Below are 26,267 nucleotides of genomic sequence, written 5' to 3' on the forward strand. Positions count from 1 at the left end.
AGTATGCTGTTCTTGTTTATTGGTTAATTTAGCGTTTTAGGAAAGTGTATACTCTCTGCTCACCTTTGTATCCCCATGTTTTGATTTTCCTCTCTTTTCTTGCTTCAGTCTGTTCTTTTTTCCTCTTCCCTTGATGTCCATGGATTCCTATTCATGGCTTTAAGGACATTGTGCCCTGCAGAGAATTTGATGATTTTTCTGGTAGCAAGTTGTTCTAAATGTAGAAAATTTGATGTCATGCCACGTGGTTCCTCCAAACCCTGCTGGGTTTGTTTTAGCTTAGCAATGCGGGTCTCAAAATAAAAAGTCAAAACATAAAAAAAGACTAAGCTAAGGTCACAGAATTCCTTTATCCTTTTTAAAGAGGTGATTTGCATCATTTGATCTTTAGATTAAAAGTCACGTATCATAAAAGCCACGTCACTACACTTACAATTGGCACAGAAGAATCCTCAAAATACAATGAAAACCTCAGCAAGGATAAAGTATAGCTACAAATGATCTAAGATTTCACATCTGAACATAAAGCAATACAACAGTAGATTGGTATGGCGGATCAAATGTCACAAAATCATCTGATTTTAGCTGAGCCAATCACCCCAAGAAGCATTGGCAAAGCCAATAGGATTAGCGTTTTGTTAGCAGTGTTTAGTAATGGTTTGGGGACTGTGTGTGTTGTGCCCACATCGGTCTTAGAAAGAAAACTCCATGATAAAGAAACACCTTTAACTACAACAATAAAGAAGAAGGTGGGAGTAGGGAGCTTTTCCTAAACAGGTCTGCAGGGGGCCGAGTCAAGCTGTGGCGTCAAAGAATAGTATTAAGAAAAGAAGTCGGAAGATCAGGTTTGCGCCTTCAGTGGTGAACTTAAAATGCACCAGAGGCCAAATATAGCATAGTAGACACTGACAAAGAGCCGGAATTATCATTGTACTAGCACATCTCTACTCTGTGAACCAAAAAAGCTGTAAATCCAACATGTTGGTCAGACGCTAATATAAATGGCATACAAGGCCAATTAGTGAATATCACTGTCATTAAAACAGTCTTGTACATCCTGCCAGGAAAGTAGATATTAAAAAAATAAAGTCATAAAATGTAATGTGTCACTAATGTAAATACACAAAAGATGACAAGCTACTTCTAGTTTAACAAAATGTCTATTTTATTTGAATCCCACTCCCAAATCCTTATAGAAACACCAGGGACAATTTATCTACGAAATCACATGGCCGTGATGAATAGCCCACTAAAGCAATGTCAAATCACGGACAACAAATGGAAACCAATAGCTCAAAGGGCTCACTCCAAGTTCACTCTCCCTGCCTGTAATTCTATTGTTCTTTTTTGAACAACTGATATCCTGAGGTAGAGCACCAATAGAGGTTTGCAGCTGGGCCCATATAATAGGAAATCAGAAATTGCACGGAGGATCATTCAACAGCTAATCGCTGAATCGATGTACATAGTTTTTTATGAGAGGCATTTAATAACAGCAAAAATCTAGATTTAAGGAGAACAGCAGTGCTTTTAAAGAAAACAAAATCTGTGTCAGCTCTTCACACACGTGATATTGTAGGTACAATACGAGGGTGCGTCACGTGGTTAAATCTTGATAACAGATTTCAGGTTGTAATAGGGCATGGAACAAACACAGAACACTGTTCTTTCTTTTTTACCTATTACAGTTGCACAATTTTTAAATACACGTTTATAATGTGAGGCATGGTGAATAAAATGAATTTGCCACAATCTCAAGATTTGTAGATGGTACAAAAAAATGCACTATAGCGGTGAAACTGCGAAATCAATGCTCCACCACTCGATTAATTATGAAAAGCTGCAGGAAATCAATCTAAGGGGTCATAGCAAGAGAAGCAATTGCATCGAATCATTTTTGAGACACCCTAATAAAGAAATAAATGACAAATTTTCCCTTTAACTTTAGAGCCTGATTAGGAATTGGTCAGACTGTATATACTCCAGAGATTAACTAAATCATGCCTGCATTGGGCCGATATTGAATACTGGAGCTCAAACATGCAGGCATGACTGAGTGTATGTGGGCCATCAACGTCTCAAATCCAGAACCAGCAAGGCAGAAATAGGCAGACTACATAAAACGATGATGCAAGGGTCATGAAGGTGGATTACAACTGGGAAAAACCTCCACCTACCCACACGGACTGGCTAATAGGGAAGGCAGTCAAATGAGGATGCTATCAGAGTGCTCATATAGGTAAATATCAATCATCAGCTCCATGTTTTGCTATTTGCTGTTCTCGGGCTGGCGCCAGGGTTTTAAAAGGAGAATAGCAGCGCTCAAAAACATTTTGTTGTTGCAAAACGGACCAATTGCGTCGCTTTGTAATCACCACCATCAATAGACACGTTAGCACAAACAACCTGGCTGGAGCTGACGGCTTCCCGCTGAGGTGCGTGAACTGCAACCCAACCGCAGATAGGCAGGTCTCAGATGTCCCCATCAGGGTCTCGCGCTCCTTAAGCACTCATTTTTTGAAGTGCATACCTCAGTTTTGTAGTGGAGCCAGCCTGACCCGGGCGCGCAAGGCCTGCATTCACTTCACTCTTTACAGGGCTTGTTAATTTCAAAGTTTTGCTGATCAAACAATAACAAACATCAGAGCCAAGTATGCAGGTCACTTAAGAGTTTTACGGGAATCACGCTCCGGGCCTCAGACAAGCCCTCGCGTACCCAAACAGATTAATATCCGCTCCCTTCGGATTAAGGGAACCAATAGGTCACTATCATCGTTGTGACCCTCGACAAAGTCAAGTGGTCCCGCTCCACTCTTCACCAGTTTTTAAGGGGCTAAGAGGCGACCCCTCCGTGCGCTTAGGGTTTAAAAGCAAGCAGCGGCCCCATAAAGAAACACTCCGAGTAACCCATGCAAAAATAATCACAGAGCACGCAACACATTCCTCCTGATCGAAGAGGTATAGCGTGTGAGCAACATCAACTGGTGAAACTTTGTGACTGGTTACGCTGTATCCCACAGAAAGAACACTCATTAGAACCACTTTGTTTAGCAAACACATCGCCCAGTGTGTAACCCCCATAAAAAAAATTGCACCGCTAAAATGCGGATTGAAATGTGAAATTTAGTAATGAAAATAAAATGTGTTTGTGGAACATTATTTTCAAACCGGCTGGAACTGAAAGCAAACGTCATCTAAATATAGAGTGAAAGATCGTACTAAGTCAATTTGTAAATCCTCATTTACAGCAGACACTAGACCCTAAGAGCTGGGTGACGAGAGGGAAGCCGTCTTTTTGGCCAGGATCACACTATGTGGTTAAGTGAAAAAGTGAACAGTGCAAACTTCGGTCTCCTGGTTTTACTGCTGGCAAATTCTCCATTAGACCCCCAACTAGTGATAATTTATTTAGGATATTTAGTCAGCACAGTGCACACCAAAAATGTGTCATTCTGTAACAGTGTAACAAATCATGGCAAAAGCTGCCAGTTACTGAATTAATCTAAAACTGTTTAGTGTGTTCCTGGAAAGCAAGAGTAAGGGCTGACTGAGAATTAAGAAGGGAGGGGTCTTCCAAAATGCTGCTGCTTCCAAGAGTAAAGCACGGTCTCCGAATCCGGAGGTATGAGATTTTGGTATTTGAGGAAGGCAATTTAGCTCTGAGCGAGGATTCCTACACTGGGTAAATTCATTTTTAGCCATAAAATCTAGATGGTTAGAGTAAACTACCATGTGTAAAATTCAAAATGACCCCCCTGAGTCAACACAGTCACTGTCGCATGCTTCCCATACCATGAAGATGCTGTGGAAGATTTCAAATGGCTTCCAGTCAGCACCCAGAAAACCGTCTCTCACACCCTGGTCACAAGCAAGTTGGGCTATCGGATGACCCAAAACTCCCCAGAAGGCTGTATACCATATAGAACTCAGAAGCCAGAATCACTCTCAACCGCCAACGCCGCATTCACTACACCCCACACCTGCTAGAGCTACACTGGCTCCATATTCATATGCAAACACAATTCAACTCCTCACCCACACATTCAAGGCATTCATAACACTGGCTATGCAACCTTAGCCATGGCATCTGCTTTCACAAACCTTTCAGATACCTCCGCTTGTCCAGAACGGTCCTTGCACACATCCCACACATAAGAAAAAATATGATCCAGCGATCAAGCCTTCTACATCGCTCCTAAAGTAAGTGTGAATGGCTGGCTGTTACACATATGAGCCACATCCTCCCGTCACAAATCCTGCAAGTAGCTAAAGACCTGGCTTTTTGAGTACTCTTACCACGCCCTAAGTTTGGCTGGACTCATACCTGCTCAGTGCCATGATACCCTCCAGGGCGACAGAGCACTCTACAAATCTGTATAACATAACAACCAATTCTCCTGTGGACCAACAGACAATAAAGCAGACTAAGTATTGGTGAAACTGATTCACATTTTTGTACGCCACCAACAGGGGTGAGGAGGAGCACTGATCGCAGGCAGAACGTCATCACAACTCTCGGCAGGAACGATGCCAGAGTCGGCAGAATCAGTTTGTCTGGGAAAAACATAGTATCCTGCGGATTAACACAAAGAGCCTGAAGTTCACTCATACACCTTGCCAAGGTGATGGCAATAAGAAACAGTCTTAATACTAAGGAACTGTAAAAGACAGCTGTGAAGCTGCCCGAACCAAGAGCACATCAAATAAATCAGTACTGGATTAGGGACCCATTGGGAAATTACAAAGGGAGGAACACGTGTTGCAGCCCTTTCCAAGAGCGCCTCACAAGGGCTGATCGGCAACCATAAGAAGGCCAGAAGATTAACGTTAGTTGAGCCCAAAGCAAAGCTTTACTGGCCAAGAGAGAACAAACAAAATAACGACAGAACCTGGAGGGGGTCAATCTGGCATGTGCTGCATCAAACCACAAATGTGTCTCAACAACAGGCGTGCACATTTTTCGTCGAAGGACGTCTGGCTGCTAAGAGAACATCAACCACCTCAGGGGGAAGATCAAAGGTGTTCAGCTTCTCCCGCTCAGTCTACAAGCATGAAGGTGCAGAAGTCTGCTGTGACAGAAGGGCCTCCCGGAGGGACAGCCTGATTGGAGGACATGTGCTTAAGCCTAGGAGTTCTGAATACCTTTCTCTCCTTGCCCTATTCAGAGCCACTAGGACGACTTGGGCCCGGTTGGTCCTGATCTTCATGAGAACTCAGGGCAGGAGTGGTATCAGCAGAAAGGCAAACAGGAGTACCAAATTGAACTGAAGGAGGAAGGCATCTGCGGGCAAGAGTCTCCTTGGAAACTCCTAGATGCACCACTTCCGGGTGTAACTGCCATTCATGGTCCGTTGGGCATGGCCGGCTGAGCTCATCCGCCCTGGCATTCAATGATCCTGCCAGGTGGTGGTTCATCACTAGGAAAACTCCTTGGTGGTCCAGCCATTTCCAGAGGGGCAAATCCTCCTGGCAGACAGTCCGTGAACCCACAACACCCGGTTTGTTGCAATACCAAATGACAGTGAAGATTATCAGTGAGCACCTGTGCCAGCCTCGTGTTGATGGGCAGAATGAATGCTTTCAACACCAAGCAGATGGCCACCAGCTTCAGATGGCGGATTTAGAGTCAGGTCTCCAAGAGTAACCAGGGACCTCTGCCACCTCTGGGTTGTGCGGCCAACTTTCCCTGATGGCAACCCTACCCAGAAGCGATGCATTGGTCACCACTGTCAGCTCTAGGGGGGGGGGGGGGGGAGGGAGAGGGTTCGGCCACTGACTCAGTTGTAGACCAGCAACCACCACTGCAGATCTTGTGCAGTCTCCTCTGAAATCTGTACGTGGTTGGACTGCTACCCGTGATGTTGGGTCCACTAGGACTTTAGATCCCACTGCAGAGCCAGCATGCGCCACCTGGCATGCTCAACCAGCAGGATGCAGTAGGCCATTAGTTCCAGCAGCATCAGAGTCGACCTCACTGAAATCCAGGGCCAAGGCTGAAAGATTGGGATCATGGCCAGGGAAAAGGCACGAAACCGAACCATCTCCAGAATGGCTCCAATAAATGGGAGAGTCTGAGGAGTCAGATGTAACTTTGGTACAGTGATAGTGAACACCAAAGATGACAAGAGGATTGCCATAATCTGAAGGTGGTAGTTGACTGCTTGGGGCAAGCCCATCTTCTGCAGGTAGGAAAATACCGGCACCCCTGACCACCGAATGTGTGTTGTCGTCACCACTATCACTTTTGTGAACACACAAGTGGCGCTTGTGAGACCAAAAGGAGCACAGCAAACTGAAAATGCTCATGTCTCACCATGAACCGCTGGTAGCGCCGAGGAGCTGGCAGGACAGGTATATGGAAGTAGGCTTTCTACAGGTAAAAGTCACCATCCCCTCCAGTATCCAGGGTCGAGGGTAGACAAGACCTGGGCCAGAGTAAGCATTCTGAATTTCTCTTACCAAAGGAAGACATTGAAAGACTGCAGGTTTCATAAAGGCCGAAGACCAACGTACTTCTTCAGCACCAGAATTGAATGGGAATAACAACCACGTCTTTTTTCAAGCTCGGGCACCCGCTCTCCACCCATTTGACCAAAAGGGATTGTGCTTCCGGTTGCAAAATGGAAAGATGGTCCTTTATCAGTCACCAAGAGGGATGGGGAAAAGTAGGGGGAGGAAGGGACAGTGGAAGCTGCAGCTGGTAAAAAAAAAAATGAAAAGATAAGGCGTGTCCTCTGCTAACAATCAGCAGAACTCACTGACCTGCCCAATGTGACAGCCTGCCACCCTGGTTAGAATCTGTGGATTCTGCCTCCCAACTGGTGGTTGTCCCCCTGTAAAGGTACACTAAAGAGGTTTGGCAGGGGGAGGCCCCAGAGAGGAGGGGATGGTAGACTGGAAGGCACACTGGCCTTGGCAGTAGCCACCTCAGCACTGCTGAGTTCCCTTGCAGGGACTGGACAGGCTGGCGCGAAGGGATGCCTCAACCAAAGCCACCAAAGGATCGATGGAACTGTTGAGGTTGACACCAAGGGTCAGAAAGGACCAGAGAGTGAGCAGTAGTCCTGCTATCCTTAAATTGCTTGAGAGCGGAATCCGCTTTGTACCCAAATAGGTGAGTCTCATCAAATGGCATGTCCATCAAGGAGGACTGGACATCGCCAGAGAACTGACTCAACAGCCAAATCCCTTTGCAATATATATCCTTCCCTAAACATAATTCCTTTTTAATCCATATCTAATTGGCGATGTAATATTTAACAACGTGGTATGGTTGATGCAATGTAAGTGATGTGATGCAATGTAGGTAAGGTAGTGTAGGAAGATGTTATACAGGCAATTTTTAGAGCTAGGTGAGGATAGTACCACAGAACTAGTATATGATCTAGTCTTGATTGCTCTGAATCGCAGGTTTGTGCTGACAATTAAACGGACTTTGCCAGAGCTATATGTATGTGGTATTTGCACAGCATAATCCTAGCCAACATGCTCTGGTCATGTTGTAAAACATTTCTGCACTGTCAATCTGCTCCTGTCAAAACAATACACAGGCTGTACTGCAAATTAAGCTGAAGAAAGAAGCACTCTGCAAGTGACTGCGATCACGATAACCATCATTTTCTTAACTAACCAATATGCAAGTAATTGAATTTTTAGATGTCACAAGCATACTACGTCACTGGAAAAACAAACACATTAAATGTACTCTATGTCTATCAGACGTTCATAAGAGCAGTTGGGTTCAACCTCGAGCTACACATTGAAATGTGTTTGCCCATTATATGATAATAAATAGGGGGATACCTAAGTGAATTAAACAACATGCCACAATTTCTTTACATTTAATGCAGTCCCCAGATGAATATTTGCTGCATATAATTTCTTAATCCCTTAAATAAGCATGTGCCGATGGCTGCCTTTCTTGGATCTAAGCTTTGAGAGGAGCAAGGAAGGTAGCAGGCAAAGCAGTCTCGTGGACTAGTCTGGGGAGAACTAAAGATGACACTGTATTTTGCCTTCAGAGTAGCAAAAAGTTACCCAATTTCTTTTCCATCTCTCAATTAATAAAGAAAGGACATTAAAATGCTCTTGATGTCGGCTGCTTTAAGTGAGAATCAAGGATGAGCCAATAGACTTAACCCTGGGGCCCCATGGTGTAAACTACTAGTGGGAAAGCCTTGAGGATGGTGGTGGGTAGGCAGGAGAAAGTGATGAGCAAATATGAGTTTAAATGGGTTTCGCTTTAGATAGTGATGAGATGCACAATCCTCAATGCCCAGCATGATGTGCTCTTTCAACAGTCGCAGTTGTTGTGGCAGCATATAATCCTCACAAAATGTGAGAAAAGAACAGTGATTGCTGCAAATCCAGAGGAATCGCAATTTTACACCAATTATTAAACTACTGCAAACTACCACTCCAAAGCATTTCAGGAAGTAGGAGACTATTGGTCAGGAGTAATCCTAGGAAATAAGGATAAACAGCCAATATATTAAAAAAGGCTCACATAATAACATTGTTTTTGCCTTTCTGCATACGTGTCAGACTACAGAGATTATGAACAATAGTACAGACTACTGCTAGTCGACTGACCAACATTAGGCCATTCGTTCTTTGACACCTACTTTTGCATTCTAATCCCCAACAGAACTGAGCCATAAGAGTGTCCGAAGATTAACTGCAATAGTGGATAAACATTTTCACATAAAAAATAAAAGTTGGTTCAAAATCAGCGTTTCCTGCAAAGTGTCTTTCGCATGGAGGCCATTTGTAGTTCGAGTTGTGCGGACTAACGAAAAAGCATTGGAATCATGATCCCCAGATCATGTTGGATTTCAGATCCTGTATTTGAAGGTTATCACGATGAAGAAGCATCATAGTGCCATTAAAAAACTTAAATGTGCAAAGAGAAAGGGTCCTTCAACTTGACATGCATATTTTTCTCTTTCGCTAAATGTGGCGAGTATGTAATTTAACGAGTCTTAAAACTGAGCTGAATTTTTGCCAAGACAGAAATAAGGTAAGGAATGTGCCCTCTAATTACTTTAAGGCCATCCAGTTAGGTTAGGGAATAAAATCGAAGAAAGAAAAGCACTTCTTGAGGTTTGTAATGCAAATATATTATACATTCCTAGTGGAAATGAACATACCTTTTTAATTTTCACTTCTCCGTTTACCAATCAATCTTCAAGCATCAGAGTAACTGTACATCATGGATTACTGACTTGAAGCATCTTTAATATTCTAGTGATTAAATCCTTTTACATTGATTTTGAGTCTTTAATCTGATCCAGACTTGGCTCCAAATACCAGAGGAGGCCTATGACAAAGAATTGTTTCAGTAGCAGAAGCATCGGTAAACTTGAAGTTTTGTACACAGAGAGCATTGTTTAATATAGGCAAGAGACCAAGATGTGATGGGAACGAGCCACAGAGATGTGTAACTGCTACATTACCATAAAACCCTAATTTTTATTTGATACAGATTTACAATTTGGCTAACAGAGGCATAGTGATGTATCAAAAATGACCTTCATTTCAGGTGCCCAATGTTGGGAACGGAATCCAGCTTCCAACGGATGGACTTTAATACTATACATTACTTAAGCACCAGAGGCTTGACCAATGTTGACTTTTTTTATTAGGGTCACCTGCCCTTTCAGGTTCAATGTAAAACCATTGCCTTGGTGAGGCATCCATGACCTCTCAAACAGCATATTCAACAAAAGCAGTTTATTTCCGTAGAATATAGTTCCTAATGTGGTTCCTGCTGCCATATAGTTGGCCATAGACAAGTCGGCCACAAAACCATGTCTGATTTTAGAACCAAAGTGCAATGCAAGGCTCACAGATGTTCCCAAAGAGCCATCAGTCAAGTCCCTGTATTAGAATTGCTCTGGATGGGCAAAAAACAGTAAAAGGTTGATCGCTGCTTTACATGATCTGTGGCTTGTCAGGTGTGTGAAGAAGCTCTGTGTTCATTCCACCACACTACTTTGTAAATTGGGTTAAAGCGGCATCTCTTACTTCCTCTAAATCAAGACACATTTTTTTTTAAACTTATTGCGAACCAGGAGTTATAAAAACAGTAAAGGGCTAAATTAAAACCGCATCCCTAAAGATCATAGGCAAACAAACCTTACTGAAGCGCATATGTTACTTTGTGGTTCCATCCTTTAATTATCTAAATAATTTCGGCGCCCTACCTAGATATTAAACAAACCGTGACCAAGTACTAACCAGGATGTGATGGGGAAAATGAATCAATAGCCGCGAAAGACGAAAAAAACATTCTCAAAAGGCACAATATAAACTTATCGCTTTGCCTTCAACGCGTAGACAATTATGTGCTTTACTAATTGCATTCGAAAATGACATCTACTCCACCGCCCCACATTACAGGGGAACCTAGGAAGACGGTAAACAGAGCGCTATCTCGGCGGGAAATGTATTCTGACAATTTACCCAGAGGTTCCAAAACGTCTTAAAATCTAACGCCACTAATACTCTCCAGATTTGCTGGCCCGGCTTCGACCCATCTCGAGACAATGTTTACATTAATGGAAGGTTCACATGGGAGGTCAACTCACTTGAAGGCTTCAGAAATCGGTCGCTGCTTTCTCCTGGGGTCTCCCCAAAGAAGAAAAAAAATTAAAAAGAAATCATTAACTTCCTACATCAGTGCAAGCTCATTTCACTGTACTTCAATTGCTACCAGGTTTTCGCCCCAAACAATAAAACCAAGCAACTCTAAAAAGAGCATGCTATATCTTCACTTCAAAGACGCGCCATGCTGGAAGCAACGCATTTTATTTCCAAAACCAATAATAGCAATAATTGGCGCTCTTGTGCAGATTAAGACTTGATTACTATGTAAGTGTTTTCTGATTTTGGTTAGGAAGTAAACAGGATAACTACTTTATTTGACGATTTCCGACTTTAACATTCAAACGCCATTCAAGAGAAAAGCCATTTTTCAGGCCTGTAACTGGGAGAGTTTTTTACCGGTCGATCAATTTCAAAATATTTTCCCCCTCCTAAAAGTGAAAGTGATTGGGACGCGAAATATTTATTTTGAGCATAAAGGCTGAGTCTTCACTCGTGTTACACTTTCTGACAAATACAAGAATCGGTGGTCTTTGTAAAATCACTATTTATTTTGTATGGACCAAATCAAAAACAGAAAACGTATTCCTGAAACAAAAAAACAACTTTAAAAAACAGAAATCGATAGAATGAGAAAAATTGCCGTTGGCTAAAAATGCAACGCTAAGAAATCGCAATTTGGTAAATTCAAATAATTGTCATTCTCGAAAATAAAACGGAGCATAGATGCAGCTTTTTTAAACGTAAATAGGTAATATTTCTGTCGCTCTTTGAAAAAGGCATAAGAAAAATGTGCTAGTGCCATCCATCAAAAGTTCTTTTTGGAGCCTTTGGAGGCGCACAGACTTTCTTCCAGGTCCCAATTATGGGCGTCAATAATACTCTTTCTAGGCGTTCCGGCCGTGAGAGCGGGGTTGGAACGGCCTGTGAACCTTTCACTCAGGCAGCCAGCAGGAGGCTGCTCAGGATAGAAGCAAACCGGGGTCTTTCAGGCCATTCAATGTCAGGAAACGACGGCCGGCAGGACTGCAATTCCTCGGAGAGGAAGACCCCTCCGCCTCTATTACTTCATGGCTTGTAGTACCTCAAGCAGAAATCGCATACCAGAGGCAACGACAAGGGGGCTTTCTCCTCACTGTGCAATGTGCGCGAAAGATACGTACAGCACGTGCTTGATGTGCATACCGCAGTGGAGATTAACTGCAGGTTTCGTGCACTCCCTCTGCAAGCTGACGGGTGGCATTCCCAGGGGCCGCCCACACAGGCGGGCGGATGGCGTCTGCTGCCCTCCTGCGAAGGCAGCGGCTGGGCGGCCTGCGGCTCGGCTCCCAGTGAGGTCATTTCGTGAACTGGTATGTGGAGCGCCCCGCTCCAAAGGTGCTTCAAAGAATCACGCATTCCCAAAAGCAAGGCGGACATTTCTGTCACCTCAATCCACCTGTCTGAGCTCTACAAAACACTACGTTCAAAACCTCTTAAGAGGCCAGGAAAAGGGCAACACCTTAATATATGGCTTTCAGCAGAGTGCGATTTTTCCCCCCAATGAAATACGAGTAAATGATAAAATCTGCCTAGGGTCTGCGATGGTCAGCTAATTCATGGTACGAAGCCGCTGCTTCACAAAAACATACAAACTAAAAGCAAAAAGGATATCATCTAAATAAATAAAAATACCTTTATCGCTATAATCGGAAATGAGCAGATTAAAACCTCTCCTTATGTGGCACGTCGGCGCGAAGACAGCAACTACAGCACTCAAGCCGAGGGGTACAATCTGCATACAGGTGGACTTCACTTGGTGTTAGTGAAACGCAACTGAGCACATCTGGTCTGAAATAACAGAACAGCTCATATATGGTCGGAGCTTTCTTCTGGCTTCTAGATCAACTTGCATTCTATAGGTGCCATCTGAAACCTCAGTATTACACCAGAAGTCTGTTAATGGCATTACCCATCATCCGTTTTAGTTCCCCCCCAAAAAGGTCCGGTTTATTTGAATTTTGGTAGTGCTTTTTATGGTGTACATGGTAAAATGAAATTCAAGCATAGTTTAATCCATTTTCTTCTCACGGAGACCGCTTTTCCACCTAACTCAATGTTCTAATTCTACATGTCAATGACAGTACTGTGAAATTACAAACATTAAATAGTGTTACCCTAAGGATTATGTTTTTCTGTAAGAAACATGAAATTATTGGTGTGATTATAAAAAGAAAATCAGCTTCCATTTCTCTTAAATTGGCTCAAAGTTTCTCACTAGTGTTGCTTTAATAAACTTGTATTTACACGCTGATAAGTTCAGACACATTTCAACATGATATATGTGTAAATCACTTTTTGTTATCTTTTTAAAGTTTAAACTACAGCAATGAGCATATAGATGTAAGAAAATGTCCCTTCCTCTCTACTTTTGAATTCAGCCCACTTTGGTTTCTGTCCACCCAGTTCCCACTGCTGGTCTCCTCTCCCTATCTTGTGCCTTTTACGTTCATCTGCACCCTCCTCCCCGACTGGAGCGCCTTAGCGGCAACTTTGTTAAAAACACGTTATAGGCCGCATTGGCTTCCCACAAGCCAGCTTTCTCTACCTCTTACTTTGGATGGGGAGGAGGTGAGGAGACAGAAGGTGCTGGATCAGAAGGACATGTCTTTCTTTCAAACAACATATAAACAGATGGAGAATGTGAAAATACCTACATTTTTTCATGTTAAAGTTTACAACTGGTCAAAAATGACATAGGTGTGGGAAAGAAATAAAAGCACGCCAGTGCCCACAATGCGGAATGATGTATAAAATCTGAAAGAGATGGATGGTTTTGAGAAATGAACAGCCCGCAGACGGGTTGTTCTCTGAAAGGTTATGTGCCATAAAATGCTAGTTCTTAGCCGCTATATGCAAGCAGTACTCCTGCAGGCTTAGCTTGAAGGAAAAGACGTGGCGCATGCAGCATATTTTCTCGCTTTTGACAGAATAATTCAGCTTTCCACCTCTCGCATGCAGCCAGGTACAATGGAGCTGCGCAGCGTGACAAGCCACTTTATCAGGTTCTTCTGACTTACTGCCTGGATCTGCGAATGCCACCGTATTCGCTTAACACTTCATCTGCCTCTTTGAAAACGAGGATCAAAAGAACCTCCCTCTCCGGCGCTAGCCACAGTGACTTTGAAAAACTGTAACTAAGGCTTTGGGACTGTAGTGATTTCTCCTACTAGTATTTTGTGTAAACCATTTTGTGTAAACAAATATCAGAAGGCGCAGCAAGGTACAGTACCTTATATTTCCCAACGAAACCTGTCTGGCTTACAGCGGCTGAAGACACCTATTTCCCCCGCAGGTAGTGACCCATCACATCCTCCAGGGATCTGCCGGTCACCACAGCTTTTCAACATCTGCTTGACACCCATCATGGCCACACTTACAACCCCTCACGCCATTCCCTTGCCACTAAGATAAACCTCGCAGTCAGTGTTCTCTGTAACGCTCTTCACCATGTTCTAATGACTCTCCACCCAAACTATGTGGCGTCAAGGCCTATACGAAGATACATATCAAATTGGAATGACATTGTTTTCAAAACAGAATACATTACATTTTGTATGTCGCTTTTTGCCAATAAGTGCTGTAAATAACAGTAATCATAACCCAATTAAACAGCAACCGATCTTGGAAGAATTAGCTACTAAATTGGCTGTGGAGCAATTCAAACACATGACCTTCGTATAACAGAGAAAGCTTCCATAACAAAGAGATACATTTAAAACACAGAGGCGAGGGGATGGAGGGTGTATGGAGGAAGAATGTCAGACTTCATATTTTCTCCGTAAATGCTAGACAATCAGTTCTCTTATTTACAGCTTGGATTACAGCCACCTTCAAACTAACAAAAAGTACCAAAAATCACTACAATGTTAAAAAGTATGTTTTGAGCTGCCTGTTCTCTATCATTTCGCAGCGTTCCTGGACGCAGGGTGGTAGAAAAAATACAGAGCTTAAACCAGGTTAACTGAAAATCTGTCAAAATGTAACTAAACTCAAAAAGGTTTTAAAGGCGCGCTCTTGCCAGCACCTGCACTTACCCCAGCTTATCAACCCCTACACTCGCTCCTTTCCATAACGCCATGTAGTAACTCACCATTTCAAAAAACCTCAACCCTAAGTAAACAGGGATTCCCACTCAGAAAAATGATGGTTTAGGTTCAAATGTTCTTGTGTCCAGGTCACCTTGTTCCAAAGTGTCATGGCAGGCAAGGGGAGACCTGTTACTGCTCCATCCGATATCCAGAATTTATGACATAACCTGGGAACGGTTCCTTGAAAGGGATAGCACACACATATGCATTACCTGCTTCACCACCCCTAGTAACCAAAATGTTTGTGCCCATTGCTATTCATCAATTGATCACAAGCGAAAGAGACCAGTGGCACAGCAACAATCTGACCTGCTGCAATCACTGCATCCAGTGGTCCCCTTTCCATTTCATGAACTGGGATTTAGGATAAGGGTCCAAGCAGGCAAACAAAATGCAATATCTTTGGAAATGCAAAGGATACAATTGTGACCCAACAGCTCCCAGAACAAGCATGCCCATACAAAGCCACCTGCACATTTTCTTAATAAGGACATGTGTTCCCTTCAGCTGGGAAAGAGTTGATACAGGCTTGTTACTGTAATAGGCAATTCAGGCTCCACACGCTCACTGGCTTTTAAAGTCTTATGCAGGTACTCAATCCTCTTGAAGTTTGATTTTTCACAAATATGCTATAAGGCCTTCATGGTTCTCTTACTTCCTCCAGATCACCTCTATGTAAGATTAATCATCTGGTTCTTGTTCTGTGCCCTCCTAGTAAGGGACCTACGCCTCTCCAAATACCAGGCTGTACAGCTTCTTCTTCTACCAGGATAAGGGGTAGCTTTGGTTATTTGGTTCCTAGACCTTTTTCCGGTCTAGGAGATACTGCATGCAACAATGCCCTACCCTTGATGAATGGTTCCCTGAGCTCGTGCATAGTCTTGTTCCCCGTACAAAAGACTTGCATGTTTCTGGTCAAGTGTCCAGTATTTATCCTACTATAACAGCACTGGTGGAAAACCATGGATCATCAAAACCCAAACTTTCTATGAGATTTCCAACGTTACTCCAATCAGGCCACAGAACATCTCCCTAGGTCTTCCTACATTCTTAACAGGCACTAAAAAGGCTCATGGGAAACCGTTATCAGCTGATAAAGATTACTGTATTAATTCTGATGAAACCCAGACTATCTTGGTCTAGGTTTGCGGTTCCTCTGCGACATCCTGCACAAAACATATGGGGAGCACAAGATCAGGCACTTTTGAAGAGCAGATGGAATGCACTGGTAGGTTAAGTATATGTACATATGTTTGTTCTCTCTAGGCACACATCCATGGCGTTCGCGGGCTAAAGCACCAAAGATAAATAGAATTCAGGTAATCATGTCTAAAGAGAAAGATGAAGGCAATCCAATGGGAAGCCACTATTTTGTGTAGCACACTGAGCAGCAGTGTGTTTTCCACAAGTCACCATTCACTTTGCATACAGTCTGAGCCAAACAATACATGCAATACGAAACACACACACATACACAGTACATATTCTGGGAGGGCATAAGATGTCAGTTATTTCAACAAGGTCTGCAGGTGAAAAGGCTCATTCCCCTGTACTAGAATCAGCTGGTACCAACTGACCAGCTTCCCCGAGCATGGTATGAGGAGGTAGTAGCCACCACTTACTACGAATTGGGGGTACACCTGGTCTTGTATGAACTCCCAGCTCAGCAAAGTCATGTACTCTCTCTGCTGGTGAACATCATGCAACCACAAATCATATCTGGTGTACTCGGGCTGTCATGTATACCAATGAAGAAACACAAGCTGGGCAGAAATTTCAGAGGACAAGGGTGGAATAACTGTCCTAGTAAAGCCAGGTCTCGTGGCTCACAGGACTAATGAATCCATTCTAGGTGCAAGTGATTTGACACATGCTGACAGATTCGCATCCAGCTGGGTCCACTCAGCATTTAACCATTCTCGTTGATAAAATGAGTACCACTGATTTGGGCAATAAGAAACATCTGTTATTAAGCACCACAATGTCCCAAGGGGTGAACCTATGTTTACAAATAAACTTTGTTATGCACAGATCTTTGGCCTTACTGGCCAGTTTTCTCTCCTCCTCCCAAAGGATATAAGATGAGGAGGGAAGTGGGCTAATATGCTTCTGCCGCGGCCCTTTCTGCTGGTGTTCTCCGGGGCAAGTGAGCTGAACAAAAGTTTTGTTTCCACTTTTAGCTAATATTGTGTTGACACTGGCATTGAAAACAGGCGACAAGTTACATCATTGACTTCCACTGCATCCCTCTTAAGAGTCCCTAATAGAATTGATATCCTTTGTGAGGTAGCATTCATAAATTGGCAGGGTTATCTGATTTATACAAGTTCCTTTGGACAGAGGACAACGGATTCAAGTCTGTGCATCTGAACGAAACACAATCATTTTAGCACATGAGCTGCTGATTACACATTTTGAGAAAACCCACGCCCACAACCTTTACAGATGTTCTAATGGCATGTTTGGCAGGCAGTCCTCCTTCTTTGAGTACCACCTTGCCGTCATTTGATTTCTAGCACAAATGCAATGTTTTCTAACATCTTCACCCACTGTATTCACTCATGACTGATGAAAAGGGCTGTAGCATGAGCTGCACTTTCTGCTAAAGAAGCCATGTAAGTGTTAGAAGGTGGTTCTGACACTATGGGCCGTCCGGATTTTTCGCTTTTTGAGCACCTAATTGTTAAGCTTTCACTGTGGGGGAGCCTCATAAGTTGGGACTCACCCACAGTGAACTCAGGATGTAAGAGACTGCATGGGGATTTTACTGGTGTTCCCCTGGCTTGACCAGGCCACTGCGCAGCAGCTGGAGTAAGGGACACCGGGCTGGTTACATGCAGACACGTGTGTACATGGAATAGGCTTTATAGGCTGGAAAGAAACATGCCAGGGAAAGTCAGTGTGTTTAACTGTGTTTTCACTTCATTATTCCCCTAAGGGAATGTGGGGCCCATGGCTAGATTAACTTCCATTAGGCCTACAGATTCCAGACACGCACTTAAGTCCAATGTAGCGAATGTGAAAATAAGTATTCGGCAGAGTCCAAAGTCATATTTGTACTGCTTTTGGTTCATCCAGAACGGTCATATTTCTCTGAGCCAGCCTTGACCAGACCCAGGCTGAGGGCTGACCTCAGCTGGATGGATTGATAACCTTTCTTCCACAAGTGAGGGCCTCCTCTCCACAAGAGAAGATGGGTGGGGCTACAGGCCAATCCATCAACCGCTGTCGCTGGGTGCCAGGCTGCACCAAGGAGGGAAGGCAGCTTGGAGGGAAGGTGCTTACGAGACATGTGGCAGAAATCCTGGACGACGCCATTTTGAACAAGCTCAGAGGCTGGACAAGAAGGAGGGAGCAGGGACGTGATGTGTCGTTGTTTGATAGGACCAAGAGACTTCCTGCCAGCCCCCTACTCAACTTTTAAAAAGTGCTTGCACAGGAAGAGAAGGTCTCTCTGGGGTGTGGTCTGCTGAGGGTGAAGGTGCTGGAGCCTGGCGCAATGGGCAGTTGGAAGGAGAGACCCCCTGACTGCCCCCAGGACCCTATCAGCACCAGAAGAAGAGCCCAGGACTGGTGCACAGAAGCAGGGGCCTCTGCACAGGGAGAGAGGCCCAGAAGGAGAGCCTAACGAAAGGCTGGCGCAGGGAGCCAGTGAAGACAGCACACTGCTGAATCTACCCTCTCAGAGACCCAGAGGGCAGAGGAGAGTGTTCCCAGTGGCTGGGGCTGGTAAAGAGTAGCATGAAGCTCCCCATAATGCCTCGCCAGGCATTTGGAAATCTGCCGTTTTGGTGCTTTGTGACCCCCAGAGGAGGGGGTCACCCTCATGTGTGAAAAGGGGTGCACGGGGGCTGCAGGAGCACCGCAGTCTCCCCCAGCATAAAGAAGAACAGTCCACCCCTAAGTTTCACGGGGCATCTGAAAGAATAACCCCTCAAGGGCTCAGCCAGCCTTTAACACCTACTAGGCTGGAACTTATGTTCTACAGCTGAGGGTGTACTATGAAGTGCATCATGGAGTGAAGGGCTGAGTTGGGGATGTCTGGAGAAGGGCATCCCCTGGAGGTGAAGTGGTGTAATTGTACCGAAATGCATTTACTATTGGTTATTTCTTTTTAGGTGGACTGAAAGTCACATGTGTAAAGTGAAGTACCTGTGGAAGGTGATGTTAAGCTAAATGGAGTTATGTTGCTGGACCTTCCTGCTAGGGGGTCTGGCTGTATTTACGTAATCCCATGCTTTTACCTGTGATTCCTTTTAAAGTGAAGAGGCGCACTGCAGGAGAAGTGTAGTTGCCAGGAGTACTTCTTTTGAAGGGACTGTAAGTCACATGTGTAAGGTGATGTTAAGCTAAATGGAGTTATGTTACTGGACCTTCCTGCTAGGGGGTCTGGCTGTATTTACGTAATCCCATGCTTTTACTTGTGATTCCTTTTGAAGTGAAGAGGCGCACTGCAGGAGAAGTGTAGTTGCCAGGAGTACTTCTTTTGAAGGGACTGTAAGTCACATGTGTAAGGAGAGGTCATAGGCCAAGTGGGGCTATGTTGCCAAACAGTCCTGCTAGGGTGTCTGGCTGTATATGCGCAATTCTGTGATTTCATCTGTGATGCCCTTAGGGGCTGTAATTGCAATGCATTCAAATGATCAACCAAGTTGATGAGTACTGCCATTCTAAAGTGTGCGTAAACATGGATTCTTGCTGCTGCGCTTAGGTGAAGACCCCAGACTGCTAGCCCTTAATATATAGAGGTGCATACTTTATGGTCAGTAGGAGATGCTCAGTCAGGGTCATGTGTCACCAAGGCAGGTTTACCTCTTTTTAATGCTTGTTGACGTAATGGGGTGGGTCGCCACTGGGATGGTGCCAGTGCGCAGGGCCCTCGCTCCAAGTTATGTTCAACTAACTGCATTGGGGGCAAGTTGATGTGCATACATGGGAGTGGTGGTACTAGACTCCACCCCCCCCTGTGGGAGGGGTGGAGATGTTATGCAATGTCACAAAGTAATTCCAACAGCTTATGTATATTTGTAAATTGGTGCATAGTATTGAGTGGTGTGTGTGTTTAATAAATGTACTCTTACTTTTATAAAGCAAAGTACAGACTGGACAATCAATTAAGTGTTATTTTTGTGCACCTGCAAATGGTGATTACTAGCCCACACCACCTCCCTTGAGTAAGCCTCAGACTGCTCTGCAACGCTACCCTCAGAGTCAGGCGCTACAATTGAGTGTTTGGTTCCCAGTGAAGGACAAATGTAGTCATGTTATTTGTGCAGGCCTCACAGATGCTGCCTCGTTTTCCAACAGTAAGTTTCATTCCATCCTATACCTTGTAATTTCGCACATGCTACATCCGGGGTTGGCAATAGCATATATTCCATAATGGTTAATGCAAAACCCTAAATTCACTCAACATAGAGAGGGTTTGACACTCATAGTACACAAATATGGTATCTGGTCGACAAATCCCTTCACGAAAAACAAAATGGATGCAAGTTAGAGTATACCACTGAAGGATTTTACAACTATAAATGTGTTAAACATACTCGAGTCAAGATTGCAACGCACAATAATTACAATCTAATGCTCAAATGAGTCCTACTGAGGTGACATTTTAAACTTCCGAGACAGTGAACTGCTGTTGCTTTGTCAATTACACAAGTCTCAAAATGACCGCATTAGTGGCCTGTTTACTATGTACGTGGCATTATAAGATATGAAATTACATACTGCAGAACAAAGAATACTTATGGTTGTGGTTACCCAACGACGCCAAGCACTGATAGCAAAATCCCAACTTTGACATTGTGCTCTTGAAAGCCAGAATTACAGTACATTAGCATTGTAACATTGAAAAAGTCCATTATCAACACTGAAATCGTGTTCCCCAACTGGAATATGTGTTAGCCTGTTTACCAAGATAATTATCTACACAAGGATAATTGTTTGATGGGTGTCATGATTGGAGATACTCTTGTTATTTACCTTGTGATGGCACACACATTGAGACAAATACTGTGTAATTAAATATTGTACCAGTTCGAAATGTATTAAGTAGTGCACAGTGTGGCTTTGTCAGAAAAGACAGAACGATGGACTGAAATTCTTAAGATTCAGCTCAATCAATCTGTATTGCCAAAGGTACATAGATAGGAACGAGGAGACGTGTGCTTTAAAAAGTGATAGGAGCATGTTCTAGCAGAGCAAAAACATTTACATTCATTGGAACAAGGAAAATATTGTCCTTTTCTCAAACACCAAATAGAAGACGAAACGATTACTGACTTTGCAAGGAGGCTTATAGAGAAACGGATTGTCCTCTCTGCAGAGTTCGAAAATTTGATATCCAGTTACACTGGCCGAAGGCAAAAGACAGTAGCCTGAAGACCAAAGTTAAAAGTTAGAGTAATAATTCTTAGCTATGAATAGTAGCAGCTTAGCTGACTGTCGACCTTCTTTATGTGAAGTGCCTCATTCACTCTGGCAGTGGCGTGAAGGTATATTTTGGACGATCAGTCACCGTCCACTATCGCAATCTTCTTCAGATTACTTGGAATCTTGTTTTTGTCTGTTTGACACACTAGGTCGTTTTATCTGTGAAAATAAGGAACAGGGGACGATGAGAACTGTGGTGGGCCTTCTGACAAAGCCATCAAGCATGATGTGAAGTACCTATTGCGCCCCCTTCATTTATCAGCAATAGCAGCCTTCTCCCACTGCAACTTAAAAGTGTGGCCACAAAGATGAATAGACTACCTTTTCTTGAAATCAAAGAAGGATAAACCCGTTCAGATTACATGAGTCACTGGAGAGGTGTTCGAAAACTTTGAACACAAGCATTTATGCATGGACAAGAACCGGATTTGTTTGGGAACATGTTAATCGAAAGAATCTGAGACCCAAGTTCCAGGTTTAGAATCAAAGATCCTCAATGAGGTATTTCAAAAGGGGTGGGAGAAAGAGGGGTCTGGTGGGGGATGGGTTGGGGTTTTTGGGGGTGTGGACTTCACTGCACAAGGGGAGAAATGGTGATTTATGAGATTTGCTTTGTTTGATGCTTGATCTAGCTGGGATGGAGAGTAAGGGTACACTGAAGTGGATGGCTAATTCGAGGTGTTTACATGGCTATTACAACTAAGATATGTGTTGCCACTGTTAATATTAGTGGGTTGAATGACAATGCCAAAAAATGTGCTGTTGCAGTAGAACTTAAAGCTCTTAGAGCAGACATTGTGTGTCTGAATATTGAGTTGGCCCTATGGCCAACGCCAATAATATCGTGGGGGGATCCGAACATTAATTTGTCGGGTGGGCTGCTTGAATTGGCAGACAAATTTATCTTGGCCGCATGCCTAAGGTCTTTTGGGTATTACAGTGCCTTATTACCAATCACATGCTTGTGGAAGTCTGGCAAAGAAAGCAGCCAATATGAGTCAATATGTAAATATGAGTCAGTGGATTCTGGAGTGCAACGATGTAGTGCCTCATTGGGGGTTGTCTGGGATGCCTTTAAGGCTGGGGTCTGAGTGGAGACACTCATGCTTTGGACCCCATTTGGCAAAAGATTCAAACACAGCTATTGAAAAAACTGTAGGGAGAACTAGTGGCAGCTGAGACCCAACTTACTGAGGCAGTCAAAAGAGGAGATTATCTAACAGTAACCCAACAAAATCTTGCATTAGTCAGATCAGCAATTAATAGCATCCCGTCCAACAAAGTGGCCAAGAACTATGCATCCTACAAAAGAGTGTGTTATGGTTTGAGCGGGTGGGGCATCTGTTTGCGGTACATACCAGACAGAAATTGGCTCAGGATTGGATTATTGAAATTAGGGATATATGGGACCATTTAGTCACTGATCCGGTAAGAATCTGCGAACTGTTTTGCGATTTTTATGAGGCATTGTATCGGGCAGAAGGGGTGCCTAAGGATAGTGAGCTAACAGAATACCTGCAATCAATCGCAGGAACTAAAGTTAGGTTTGAAGATCAGACTATCTTAGATACCCCAGTTAGCAAACGATGACAGAATGGCCCACTGGTAAAATGGTTCGAACCGATAGAATACCATTGGAGTTTTGTAAAGTGTTCTTTACGGTTTTAGGAGAATGCTTGGTTGGTATTTCATGACACACAGAAAGAGGCGCAGATACCAGACTTTTGGGCCATGACTAACATAGTGATATGTCTTTAAACAAGGGAAGCACCCGCAAGACCCTGGATCATTTAGATCCATTACTCTAATCAATAGTGACTCCAAGATATATTCAAAGATTCTTGCCACTAGGCTGCCAAAGAAAAACCCATGGCATTGGCCCTGCTTGATGCAGAGAAAGCCTTTGACACGGCTGCCTAGGACCATCTCTGGGGGTGATGAAATGGTATGGAATTCAATCGGTTTATCATAATCCCCCTCGCCAGGCTCTATTTAATGGGGGGGGGGGGGCAATCTGATGCCATCATAATTATGAGAGGGACAAGACAGGGATGTCCCTGCTCCCCTTTATTATCTACCCTTCATATAGATTCCCTGATCAGGAGATTACATTTCAATGCCTCAGAACCAAAGCGGTTTCACAGTAGGTGTACTAAGATTTTGGAGTTCGCCGATGACATTGCTGTCCTCACACCTGAGCCTGGGATCTTGATGCAAGAGGTAGGGAAGGAAGCCTCAGAATTTGGGAAACTGTCTGGATATTCTCCAAATCAGTTCAAGACGCAGGTGGTGGCAAACAATGTTCAGACCATCGATGGTCACACCATTAAAGAGGCTGTTTACCTGGGAATTACCATTAAGGTGGACCTAGGGCAGATTGTGGAATACAACTTGAACCCGATCCTTTGTAAAAACCAAAAGAGATTTCCGGAGGATGGATCATTTGCACATGTCCATCGTTGGGCGCTGCAATGTTCTAAAGATGCTATTCCTACCCAAGGTGTTATGCTTATTCCGGGCCATAACTCTTGAATTTTAAAACTGACTGTTTAAGCTGATGGAAGCAGTGTTATTTGGTCATGTGCAGAAGCCTGAAGAGGGCTTAAATTCCTGATGTTAACCAGGGAAAGGGGCAGGTGAGGCACCCAGGGCTTCAAACGTTGTCAGCAGAGGAAAGGAAGGAGTTGATCAGGGTGTAATATTCCTCCAATATACAAGCTATTGCTCGGGAAGGAGGCAAAAGATAGCTTTTTAAAGATCAATAAGCAAAGCTACTATATAAAAAAAGTTAGATTTAAGACTCTCAATGCGGCGTTTAAAATCTGGGCACATATATAAGGAAAAGAATCAGGCTAGACAAAGTCAATTATAGAACAATTTGGGGATCTCAATATCAACTGCCATTGTTTCAGGACCTTTGCTGTTTTAAAGGGATGGCCGTAAAGGTTAGGCGATTTTTATACGGGAGATACAATTGCCTCATTTTAAGATTTACAACAAGATTATGGGCTGGACAGGAAGAGCTTTTTCAAATACCTTCAGATCATGACTATCTTTTTTGGCAGAGAAGGGCGTTGGGTGAACCAGTTAAATCAAATCTGATGAAAATCATTGGGACTAATCATAGCTGTACTATCAGTCATATTTTTAAATATCTTAGAGATGGTGTGCCTGATGACCTAGAAAAACTCGCTGGTAAATGGGAGAGGAGGGTCTATAATGTTGACTGTGGTTTTTATGAGCCTTTAGAACTGGGGCGCACTCTTGTTATCCGCAGGACTGCAGGTGCACCATTTTTAAACAATATTTGGCCTCTATTACACTCCGGCTAAGATCGGGAAATGGGGTAGGAATGCTGATTTGAGCTGTCCAAGATATCTGTCCGGAAGCAGACCTAGTGCATATGTTCTATTGCTGTCCTATTATCGACCCTTTGAAACAGTGCATTGCTAGGTTTATGGCAACAGAGCTGCGGATGGATATTACAATCAACCCCCAAGTTAATTCGGCTGGGTACACACTCCGATATGGTCATCAAAGCGGGGCAGTTTTTTGTTTTTGTTGCAATGGAGTTATTCGCATATCTATAATGTCAGCTTGGCGACACCCATATCCTCCCACATTACATCAATGGTTAAGCCAATTATTGTCCATCTATAATCTTGAAACCAGCTTATATGCTCACAGAGGGGGAAAAAAATGGAAACATGGCAAACAGGTCTGGGCTCCTGTACAAAAATGGCCTGTGGCTTGCCTGTCACTCTATGGGGAGTGAGAGGTATTATGCGATACATTTTTCCACCCTAGCGGGATGTCTATTTTACTCTCTATTTGATCCACCCCTCTCTGAGTGATTGTGGTATAGTCAGGTTACCTATATTCTTTTTAGTATCTATTATTTTGTGGAGGGGATGGTAGCCTATCGTACTCTGGTACCTTTTCTTGATGTAGGATATTGGGGCCTCTGCAATAATTGTTCTATAGCTGTTTTACACATGCTTATTTTGCACTAGCTATCAGTCAATACGCTATTTTATGCATTTTACCATCTAAGCTACCAGCTGTAATCAACGTTTGAGTAGATGCTTTTTGCATTATGTATTTATATTAACCTTATTTTTTTATGTATTGGAATATGGTGATCTCTCTGGGGATTTATTTCGGAAAAATTCAATAATAAATAAATATATATATATATATATATATATATATATATATATATATATATATATATATATATATATATATGTATATGGAACTGGTAGTCAATTTGGAGCAGCAAGAGACTACTCCCAAATGCAAGTCATGTGTGTCCAGATGATTGTGAAAGGCCAATTCATAATGAGGCACCTCTGAACAGGTGCACTAGCCTTTGGTAAAAGTCACACCTCCAAACCCCTCCTATCTGCTAATTGTCTTTTGCATTAGAGTTGTAAACTCCAAGACGTTTATGAACTAGCCCACAGTTCTGCACACGGGCCAATCAACAACTAACTTATACATTTAAGGATATACAGATGTTTATTTCATATGCATGGGTTCATTACGTGCCATTTTCTAAATGGAGGACATAAATATAAGCATGAGCAGCACATTACACAACAGAAAAACCATTCACTGCTTGCAATGAGAAAACCTTTGGGGGAAAAGAAAAGGACTACCAAGTTAGCACATTTAAACCAGTGCTACAACAGAGGTGTCTATTGTTCTTTACAAGGGCAAATGAAAAAACAGAGTAAGATGGAGGAGATATACTTAAAGGCATGGCACACTAGGCCTTAAGAACCACACAGAATTTCTGGTAATAGCCCAGGTCCATTAAGAAATCCTAAATTGAATCAGAGAAATAGCCTGAAATCAGAGTCCTTCTTTGGGTGCATAACAGCTAGAGGTATGGTGCATGTCCATTTGATTAAAAAAACCTCATCTGTCCCAAGATACAAATCGTAGGCATTTAAGAGGGCAAGTACAAAATAAATACTTAGAAAATAAAAATGTCGATCCTTTTGATTGCCTAACTTCAATTTGATCACTGGTTGGGTAGCAGAGCATCACAAATACAGCAGTAAACACAACTGATGTTCCTCCCCCAAAAAA

The 26,267-nt window shown here is 43.2% G+C and overlaps 1 protein-coding gene across 2 annotated transcripts in view; it reads right to left on the bottom strand.

Annotated features, from left to right (window-relative positions):
* Window positions 1-26,267, bottom strand: part of TAF3 (TATA-box binding protein associated factor 3) — a 626,060-nt gene that overhangs the window by 292,162 nt on the left and 307,631 nt on the right. The window lies entirely within an intron of this gene.

The sequence above is a fragment of the Triturus cristatus genome, chromosome 4_1 (genome assembly GCF_964204655.1).
Source record: "Triturus cristatus chromosome 4_1, aTriCri1.1, whole genome shotgun sequence".
Taxonomy (NCBI): domain Eukaryota; kingdom Metazoa; phylum Chordata; class Amphibia; order Caudata; family Salamandridae; genus Triturus; species Triturus cristatus.